Here is an 11889-nt window from a genome sequence, read left to right as displayed (position 1 = left end):
ACTTATTGAAGACTCAAGACAGCCATAACATTGTGATTTTCTACAAGTGTATGTACACTTTTGACCACAACTGTACCTTGATACCAAAGGGGCAGTCTCAGCCTGACAAGGGAGCAATGAACTAGGGGAAGTTTCTTAGAGACAGTCTTTAGGGGAATGTTGTTGGAAGAAAGCCAAGCGTTCTGACCTCGTTTGTACACAGGATGCCCGATGGTGATCAGCTATGTGCCGGTTACCCTGGGTGTCCTTCCAGACCATTCAGCGTCATTGCTTTAGGGGACGGGAAAAAGGGAACCTCAACAGTTGTGAGTTGTGTGAGAGGGAATGACACCTTACTGAAAGCCCTGAATAAGTGTTTGTAAGTTTGTAAAGCCCAGGAAGTATTGAAGATGCTTACCGGAATTAGGGACCAGCTTCTCTGCCACTGTTTTTATTTTCTCTGGATCCAACGTCATAAGATGACTAGTTTCTGATCTAAACATGCAGCACGGTTGGGTTGAGGGAAAATACATTTTCTAATTAATGCTGACATGTCTGATGTGTTATGATCCAGTTGTTTAAATGTTTTTGAACCGAGTGTATGTGGTGAGTTCTCTGATGTTCTCCTGTGCTACTGTGACTGAAAAGGCACTCTGACTAAATGTCAATGTCAATGTCATATTTATTTATGTAGCACATTTCCAAGGCCGAGGCCTACTAAAGTACTTTACAGTAAAAAGCACAAAAAAATAAAATGAAATGAAACAGATACAATAGAAGACACAATAAATAACAAATGCTAAGAAAATAGAATACAACATTCATCAAGGCGGCTCCCCTGAGCCAAACGCTAGTTCAAATAAATAAGTCTTCAGCAATGATTTAAAAGTGGACAAGCTTCTAGCAGTCCGCACAGCTAGAGGCAATGAGTTCCACAGAGTTGGAGCAGCCAATGAAAAGGCTTGATCACCTCTGGATCTCAGTTTTGATCTAGGAACCTCTAGGACCATCAGACTGGCTAAACGGAGGTCTCTGGAGGGCCTGTGCAGCCTGACAAGGTCCGTAAGGTACTCTGGGGCAAGACCATTGATACATTTAAAAGTAAATAGAATAACCTTAAAATCAATTCGATACTTTACCGGAAGCCAGTGAAGCAATGAGAGAACTGGAGTAATGTGCTCCCGCTTCTTCCTGCCACTTAAAAGACGAGCTGCTGCATTCTGTACCTGCTGCAGACGATTAAGCTCAGACTTCCCAATGCCTGTATACAAGGAGTTACAGTAATCCAGGCGAGAGGTAATAAAAACATGAATGACTTTTTCTAGGTCAGCCTGTGTCAGATACGGTTTGACTTTAGCAATCAGTCTAAGTTGAAAAAAGTTAACCCTAACCACAGCCCTAGTTTAAAAGCACTATCAACAATCACTCCAAGATTCCTGGCATGGGATCTTGAGTGAGGTGCTTGTTGGCCAAGGGAGCTGGTAAGAACCTGACCCAACTCTGGACGCCCGAACAAGACAAACTCCGTTTTGTTCTCATTAAGTTTTAAAAAGTTAGGTCCATCCAATTCTTAATATCGTTGATGCAGTTTATCACGGCCTGCAAAGATTCTTTAGCTGTAACCTTTAGCGGTAGATACACCTGCACATCATCAGCGAAGCAGTGGAAGGAGATGCCATGTTTCCGGAAAATAGATCCCAATGGTAGCATATACAGGGAGAATAGCAGTGGACCCAAAACTGACCCCTGCGGTACCCCACACTCTGACTAGATGCACTTTTCTGCAGAGGAACAACACAGCCTCCTCAGGCCAACCCTTGCGTTACTCTCTGTGTGGTGTTCCTGATGGTTACAAACTGACTGAGAGGAGGAGATGACAGACCATGGATGATTTTGTATAACAGACAGAGGTTTGAATATGTGATGACATTTTCCCAACTTAAAAGCTTACGCTTTTGTAAAATGGCATAATGGTGATATCTTGATGGTTTTTTATCCAGAATTTTGATTGTCTGTTTGTAAAGTGACTCAAGATTTTAGTGTTGTTTTGTTTGCCTGTGACCAGGTTGTAAGACAGTAAATGATGTGAGACAGAACCATACTGGACATAAACATTTAAGCTGCCTGAAGAGACAAGTGTGACCTTATGAACCGGAAATTTGCATTTGACTCGATTGCAGACCTTTTTTATCTGTAATTTAAAAGTTAGTTTAGAGTCTATTAAGATGCCTAGGTATTTGAATTCTGAAACAACTTTTATTTTTTCCCCTGTCACATAAATATCTGCCAGATTATTTGCATTGTTTGATTTAGAAAAGTACATTTAAACTGTTTTATTTGCCTTAAGTTTTATACAGGAATAATTTTGCCATTTAGAGACATGGGCCATAGACTGTGTAAGTTTTTCAGCAACTTGTTTTGTGTTTTTACCATAGGTAAAGTTGAGAAATTATTGTTTTGTCTGCGTAAATCTGAATATAGACGTCTGGACAAACTGAAGGGAGGTTGTTTATATAAAGTTAAAATAGCAGAGGCCCCAAAATAGAACCTTGAGGTACCCCTGTGGATATGGCGAGGGGCGGCGAGTGGTAATCACTAATCCTGATGGACTGTGAACAATTTGATAGATATGATTTTATCCATTTTATTGCATCTGAGGAGAAGTTCAATTCTCTTAGTTTGGTTAATGATATTTTATGGTTTACAGTGTCAAAGGCCTTTTTTAGATCGAGAAACAGCTCCAAACACCCCACCTTTATCCAATAAATGTTTGATATTTTCTATTAAAAAACAATTAGCAGTTTCCGTGGAGTGTTGAGTTCTGAAACCAAATTGCATTGAATTAAGGGAAAATGTTGTGGTATTCAGATATGTTATTATTTGATGGGAAATTAGTTTATCTGTGACTTTTGACACTGTAGGTATGATGCTGATTGGTCTGTAATTGTTCACTGACAATTGATCTCCAACAGCTGACTTCCACACACTTGGAAATACTGCCTCAATAATGGAGAGATTGACAATTTTGGTTACTGGTGTTAATAATGTGAAATTGAGTTATTTCAGCATGCACATATCTATGCCAAATATGTCTCTAGTTCTGGAAGCTTTTAGTGTTGTTATTGTCTGTAAGACTTTGGATTCTGTGACTGTGCCTAAGCTAAAAATTGGCTCTGAATTATTTATTGGGAAACTATTTAGAATGTTGTATGGAAAGCTTTGGGTAATGCTTTGAGCAATAAGTGGATACAGATTCAATAAAAAAAAAATTTGAAGGCATCTGCAACTTTTTTTTGTGTTATTGGTAATTTGTCCATTTACCTTAATTTCTAAAAGTTGTTCCTTTTTTGTGTCCTGTCTTACAAGTTTTTTCAGTTGGTTCTAAATTGTTTTAAAATACCGGACTATCCCACAAAACACTCCAGTGTTCCTGTAAAAAGGGACCAAACTGCTCCGATTTGTTTTTTTAAGCAATTATTCAGTTTTATTGTGGATGTTCACTTAGTCATTTACACATTAGAAGGCTATTGTTACTAAAGTTTCCCAGACAATTCAAAAGACATGACATTAAGGCCTGCCACTCTAAAAACACAAACTACTTTCATGCTGGCAGTGCAAATAGTTCCTCTTTGTTTCATCCGTTAGTGGTTTGAGGTATTTGTTTGCAAAGTTTAAAAACATTTTCATATTTGCAAAACTGTGTACTTTAATGTGCAAGTCATTTTGTACTAGTATATAGTGTCAGAATAATGGGTCTCCCACAAAGTACATACAGTATGAGCGTCTTTTGTTATTCCCATATGATGAGATTTTATAATCCTCCATGTGTTTTCTGAACTACTTATTCTGTTCATGGTTACAAGCAAGTTTACATCAGGACTCAGAACATTTTGTTGATATATACTGATAATGTAACAATTAAGTTGTTGTTTCAGGTAACAGGACTAGAGAAAATAAAAATGAGCATCAATTTATCATGACATTTTTTGTCTTCATGTCCAGTAAACAAAGTTTGATAATGTCAGATAACATGTAAAGTTAAACTGTCAAACCTTCACTACAGTCAAATCTCAATCAATATTACTATCAAATGTCAATGATCAGTTATTCATTTATAGTGATTCAATATATTTTTAAACAGACTTCCAGAGTTCACAATTCAGGATAAATCAAACATGATCATTAAGAGGAAGACAATGGCTCAAATGTAAATAAAAAGAATAACATCCATCAAAGGGGGTGGTGATGGCGCAGTGGATATGACACATGCCTTCTTTTATGTTGGAGATCTGGGTTCAATTCCCACTGCGATACATCAACCAATGTGTCCCTGAGACACTTAACCCCTAGTTTCTCCAAAGGCGGGCAACCTCTGATATAGAAACTGTAAGTTTCTTTGGATAAAAGCATCAGCTAAATGACATGGCTGTTCCACTTAGCACTTCTTTTTACATTATTTCTATATTTGCAGCGCATTTGTAAAATTGGTTGTGTTGTGTGTATATGCAGCGTGTTTGCTAAATGCTGCGCATGTGTTGTCAAATTGATGAACATTTTTTCTTAAGTTGCTTGTGTTTGGTCTATTTGCGTGTGTTTCATAACGTTGCAGTTTGTTTGGCCATGTTGGCCCCTGACAATTTGATTGGTCCAAACAGCTCTGGTTTGAGCATAGTTGCTCCACAACGGATCAAGTCTAGACCACACTTTCCAACCTCAAATGTTGTGCACGGGCCAATGTATGCCTACTTATCCCCACCAGGATTTGTATACCCTGGCCGCAGGAGCATGTGGAAGACTCGGTTTTCCATAGTAAGAAGAGTCTCATGTATTTACATAAATATGTGTATTTGTCTGTTACATTAAGGCAACGTGCGAATTGTTTAATGCGTCGTTTAGCTTTGTGGATTAATTGTCTGATTTTTCCTAAGTTTATATTGCCATGCACCATAGCTGCATATAGGCTGACTGGCCTCTAATGTGATTTCTGTTTTAATTTAATTTAGTTTAATATGGTTTTTCAATTAACCACTTTTTTCACCTGTCTACCATATGAGTTACATAAGGCTACCCAAAATCTCAGACCGTTTTTCACCTGATGTGTTTCTTATCCATTAACATGCAAAGGGTCTGTCCTGTCATCATGTGTGTTATAGTCTGTCTTTACCAGGTCCCAGTGAACAACCTGAGACAAAATTGATGGCTGCTGTTTTCTAGCAAAAGTTACATAGGGGGTACCCAAAATATATTGTTATGATTTAACAAAATGAAAGGCATTAGCAATTTCCACATACAGTATACTATCATTTAGAACACAGCTTAATTGATAACGGGGGATCTTTCATTTTTGGTTTGGAATTTTGGTCAACTGCATGCTCCTTATAAACGAGCCAGCATTTTTAACATTGCATTATCACATGAGACGCATTTGTTGCAGGCAGATCCCGGCCGTTTAGCCAATAGATTCTATCACACAATTGCATCCTCATCAGCAAGTTCTAAAACAAAAGGAGTAGCCGTTGTTGTCAAACGGAACCTCCCACTTAAAGTGTTGTCCTCTTGGTCAAATGATAGGCCTACAGGCAGGATTGTTGTCTCCACAACAGAATTTGGTGCTAGGAAAATTGCACTTGTGTCAGTATGCACCAAATGTTTTTGATGTCAATTTCTATAATACAATCAAATGCTGGAGTTAAAGGAGAATTCTGGTCTATTTCAAAGTGTAGCTCTGTTTTCTTTAAATTTGGAGCGCTGTCATTAGCAAGACAAATGAAATCAATCAGTGCTGCCAACACAGAGTTATCCTCCTCTTAGCGTTAGTGTACCAGGTATGGAAAAACGTTTGAATTCCACCAAATATCCCTCATTTTACTGTGTATTTTTGATTTTGGTTTGTTTGCTCTTTATATAACTGTTTAAAGTATTTTACATGGGAAATGCACCCCCTGCTGGGCGTTTTGGGAACATACTGTTTGTTTTCCCGGCTCTCGTCAGACAGTGTTGGATCTGGCCGAGAGCGGTAGGTACCTTGTGTAGCGCGAGGCAGATGTATTAAATACTATGTTTAATGTGTATTTAAGTGTTAGACAGGTTAATTGTGATGAGTATAGGTTTTTAGCAGTTGTTCTGCTTCATTTCCTTCCGTGTATTTTTGTGGATTGTTCAGTTCTGAGTGTGTTAGTGAGCTAGCTTAAATGCTATGTTTCCATGTGTATTTGCGTTGGTATTCTCCATTCTGTGTTTAGCACTGCGCCTGTATAAGTATAGGCTATGTATTTCTTTTTATGTTGTTAGGTGTGTGTTGAGGGCAAATGAGCAACACTGTGTTTTTCTTTCCCTAAAACACTCAACAGGTATGTTATTTGCACTGAATTTATATTAGATTTAAAGTGTATATTTTTTAATGCTGCGTGGAAGTGTGGGGCATTTGAAAGCAGTTTTATTTGGGCTACATATAACAAAGTATTCTTATATTCTTTAGTTGTATTTTTGCATTTATTGTTTAATATGTGGGATTTTTATTTCATTGAGAATGTAAATTGTGAGATGGTGTTGGATCTGGCCGAGAGCGGCGTGTGTTGAGGGCGAATGAGCAACACTGTGTTTTTCTTTCCCTAAAACACTCAACAGCATTAAACGTCCTGTGCCAAGGCCTTAGTCTCCAGTCGTCTTCACTCTAGACACAACGCAGGTAACCGGTACTGAGGCCAGACCGGTTACATTAGCACCCAACAGGCTTAAACAGGGCACGTTTTAAAAAAAAATGTTAGCTTCTGAACATGTTCAAAATGTCATTACCAGTGTCTACTCATAGTGATTTCTTTCAAGTAAACACAGCAAATCTGACTGCAGTAGATGTGACCGAAAGGTGGGTTTTGACTAGTGTGGACTTCATCTGAAAACAGGAAATAAACAGAGGTTTGGATTAACACAACTTTTATGCCTTTCTGTCACAGAAATATCTCACAATCCAGACCATCAGCAGATCCACTACAATTTCATACGGCTCTTTGTGCACCTTCTGCCCAATTAAAGCTATATAATTGATATCATGATTATTTACTTTTGCTATATTATTTAATTAAATATTATTCTATTCAATTTAATTTCACGTCACTTACTTAGTTACATTGCATTATTTTTCGTACTATGGTCACCTTACTTTACTTTACTTTAAAATACTTTTTATATAATGCCACTTTACGTTCATTCAGTACTTTTTCCACATTACCTGTTGTTTGACGTAAGTACGTTCGTTGTTTTTCTTTTTACTGTGGAAATACTGCTGCTGTTACAAGGGAATTTCCCCAATGGGGGATGAATAAAGTATTATCCAATCTAATCCAAAATGTCTGCCTTGATAATTGTTACTGTATCCATTACTGTAAATGTTTTGATTCTGAATGACCTGTCAGCCTTCCAGCCCTCTACAGCTCAAAAACATTATCCCTAGTCCTTTAAGTCCATGCAAGGAATTTGTGCTGCAGCAGTTTTCTTTGCGTATATGACTAGTCCCTTGACTTGTGTCTGTTTGTCTGTGTGTGTGTCTGTTTGTGTGTTTTGTTTTGTCTCCATGCCTCCTGTTTTTCATCTTTGTTTTTGTGGCCCTGGGAAGCGTTCCTATGTCCCAGTGTGTTGTTCGTGAATGCTATGTTTTCTGAATATAAAAAAAATTAAAATGTGATCACAAAAAAGAGAGGCTAAGGCTGTCACTTGAATGTCGGTTTGAGCTTACTATGGCAATCAAACAATCATAGATGGCTAAAACGTTTTTTAAATAACTGCTAGATTAGCTACTAGCTAGCAATCAAACACAACAAAGGCTGTCACTTGAATGTTGTTTTGAGCTAACGTTAGCGATCAAACTATCATAGATAGCTAAAACGTTTTTGAAATGACTTCCATCTTCTGTTACTGTTTGTAATGAGCAAAGTTTCTTATTTTATGGATTTCATAAATTTCAGTATGACGTTTTATGCTGTAAACCGTTTACAAATCTGCAGTCGACTTACATTGGGCAGCGACAGGCGCTCTGGTCAGTCAAAACGCGATGCCCATAGATTTGCCCCTCCTTGCAGCTGAGAGAAGCCAGCTTCCATTGAAAATGAATGACTTCCGTTAACTTTAGAAGCTTAAGTTGGTGGCGGTAATAACTTCCCGTTGTTGGGAAAATGGCATCAATCTGACCATTTACTAAACCAGAGAAAGATTCAGCCAATGCAAAAAATAACAGGTCACTCTCACCAACATCCCATTTGTGCAAATGGAGGTAAAAAATGACTGTTCACCGGTGGTCATATTCTTTGCTGAACGAGTGCCAAAGCGGCTTTAGAAAAGAAAGAAACACAGCTGACGCTTTGATTAAAGTAATAAGGAAATGGGGGGGGGGGGGCACACAGTAAAGAAAGTGATGGCTTTGGTCCTTCGAAACTCAGAAAGCTGATGATTCCATGTGGAGAGAAGGGCTACTAATTAAAATGAACAAGTTAGGCGTAGGTGGAAGGCTATATATATGTAGCAGAAAAGATCATTGGTGCCAACCTGCCCTCCGTTCATGACTTATACTCTTCCAGAGTCAGGAAACGGGCAGGAACCATCACTGCAGACCCATCTCACCCCGGACACAACCTGTTCCAGCTTCTCCCCTCTGGTAGGCGCTACAGAGCACTGTTCGCCAAAACCAACAAATTCAGGAACAGTTTCTACCCACAGGCCATCTCTCTGATGAACAGCTGACTTCTTAAACACAGTGTCAGGTTCAATTCTGGTCCATAACCCAGTAACACTGTCTCTACAGCACCTGTTTACTGGTTCCACTTATTATTCCACTTATTTAGTATTATTTCTCATTCCAATTCTCACATATATGTTCATACTGTTCATATTGTAATATAATAACATAATACTATTTATCTATGTTTTGGTTGTTTTTGTATGTGTAAGCACATTGTAAGTAATGATGCTTCAAAGAAAAATTCCTCGTATGTGTCCTCATACCTGGCAAATAAAGCTGATTCTGATTCTGATATAACTGGATCATGTATTTATCAAATACAACATTAAAAGTTAATGTTGAATCAAAAATCTCTGTTCTGAAATTATAAACGGGATACCACAAGGCAGTGCTATTAGTCCAATACTATCATGATTAACGATTTCTATGAAAATGTACAAACAGGTATACAGTCATCATTGTATGCAGATGATGGAGTAATCTGAAAAAGGGGAAAACATTTTCTCATGTGTTGAATTGAAAAAAGAAAGCAATAGTCAATGTAGAGAGATGGTTTTAAGATTTTAGCAAAAATATGCTATATGCTAGTAACTTAAAAGAAAATAGGTAATGGGCAGAGGTTAACACTATAGAGCAAGACCATGGATAGAGTATTTGGGTATCTTAGATTGATTGATAGTAGCCTAAATATGGAAGAATCATATTGAAAATGTTGCGACCAAATGTATAAAGGTGGTATTATTGAGATGTGTGGCTGGATTTCAATGGGCAGATGATAAAGAAGCACTATAAAAAATATACAGGGCTTTGATGAGAGCCACTTTGGATTATGGTAGTAAAATGTAAGAGGGTTGGGGTTAGTTACAATTCGGACAGTACAGAAAAAAATGGCTGACCTCGTAATAGTGCCCTAAAACGTGAATAGTGTCTCATTAGAAAAAAACTGTATACATGCTTTGAATTATTTTGCTTCACATTTAGCTCCCATTATACATCCCATTCACTGTTCAACTCGCTACTAGGTTTCAGCAGACAGTACAAATTGAGTATCATTCATTGTACAGTCCTGATATTGTTTTGGAAACAATGAAATGGATGGATAGCAAGCTTGTCTTGTTGTTTAAGATAATGTTACATCATATAATGTAATTATATTGTAATCTTACAGTTGACAGCCTTATACATCATTGTTTTATTTTGCAGCGACAAACAACCATCAGTCCATGAATAAGGGATATGTCTGCGGATAGTTTGCATGTCGGTGATAACAGCAAGACTGTGTGTTATCCACCTGCTAAAGTTAATTGTGAAATGAAGATAATGTCCGTAGGCACCTGTGTTGTTGTTTTTATCAGATAATGCACTTCGAATAAAATTGTATGTGAAATCAGTTTGACTAATATTAAATGACAAAATTATTGCATTACCTGAAATGTTCATTATAATAATATAACTAGAAAATGCATTCCCTGCAGTAAATGCTTATGAGTGCTTAAAAGCTAAATTGCTAAAGCTAAACTGGATTGATGACTTATGTGCTTAAGAAAAAAGGTAAAGTAGTGTGAGAGGTTTGAAAAGAGGGTATGGTTTAATAAGTAGCCTATGAATGTCATTCAATTGTTGAATAATACCAATAAGGTATCAAAAAAGTGGAATATTTAAAAATAAATTGTAAAAGATGTCACTACACTACATTGCTGGTTAAAATGTGGAAAAATGGAAATGGTTCAAATAACATGAATGTCTTTAAAAAGTTGAATAATACCAATATTGTATGAAAGTTTTTGTAAAAGCTGATGCTTAACTGAATTGCCAGTTTTAATTTGGATAAAGAAATTGCTGTTGGAAAAATGAGAAATGGGTAGGTCAAATTAGGAAATCATAATTAGCTGTGTTCATTTGAATTTGAAGTTGTATAATTTGAAGTTTGCATGAAACTCCTAATAAATGAAAGATGTGGAACATTTTTAGGTTTGAATTAAGTAAATAACACTTTATTTGGAAAGCAGCTGAAGCTGCTAATGAAGAGTAAGAAATGATAGAGGTTCAAATGTTGTACCTATCTGCACCACTATTTATTTACAGCAGAAAGACATAAACATAGAGATGTGGAGAGAGAGGTTCTGTTTTGATCTGGTATTAAATCCTGAGTGATCGGATCACAAGTAGACAGCTCTTAGTACACTGTAAACGCACTCAGGACTAGGCTTGTGCCGATTGGCGAGATGAGATGGTATTTCAACGATTAAAGGAGTGATTGGCAATTGGGTTTTCGTATGCATATATTAAAGCTATTTTAACTAACTTACTTTAACAATAATAATATCTAGAATCTGCACCCTACTGTTTATTTTCTGGTGGAGCGGTAAGTCCGCCCACTGAGCCACGTTAATCAGCACGAATAATGGTGAATTTTAAATCCTTAACAGTAAATACAAAGCAGTTTGTCATCTCTTTTCCATGGATGTAGCACCTAATGGGCTGTTCTTTCAGATAGTCACCCAGCCTAGCTACCTAGACTATCTGTCCAATCAGAGTTTTCTGTTGCACGACTAAAACAACTTTTAAACGAACACAGGTTCCACCAAAACAATTTTCTTCCAGAGGCACCGCGGATTTTCCCAGTGCTTATTACCGCCCAGAGCGACTGTTAATGGTTTAAAGAAATGCCAAAGAAGTGCCAGAGCACATTTTTCTCCCATCCCGGAATGCTGTGTGGACTAGCCAGACCCTCCTCTGCAGCTCTGGAGGATGGTCTGCCAGAGCGAAACTAGGGCTGAATCCCATTTCTCCATCTTACCCCGACCCCTTGGCCCTTGAAACCAATTCTGTATGGTTACATCACCATACAGAATTGATCACAGACTTCCAAGATGCCGTCTGCAAATTGCGTGGGTTTTGACAAGTGTCATATGCATTTATATATTTATATATTTTATAGTTATTTTATGTTCACTTCGTGGTTGCAGAGACAGAGGTTCTTATCTGTGTAGTACTTAGGTCTGTTTGCAATACATATGTTTATACACACACATGCACTCTAAGAAAAAATTCCGTAAAATAACAGAAAAAGTACTGGCAGCTCATTACCGGGACATAAAACCGTAATTAAATAACAGAACATTTACTGTTATTTAATGGTGTTCCTACAGTAAAATAACAGAACATTTACTGTTATT

Source organism: Etheostoma cragini, chromosome 3 (assembly GCF_013103735.1).
Source record: "Etheostoma cragini isolate CJK2018 chromosome 3, CSU_Ecrag_1.0, whole genome shotgun sequence".
Classification (NCBI taxonomy): Eukaryota; Metazoa; Chordata; class Actinopteri; order Perciformes; family Percidae; genus Etheostoma; species Etheostoma cragini.
Note: the sequence above shows the minus strand (reverse complement) of the source record.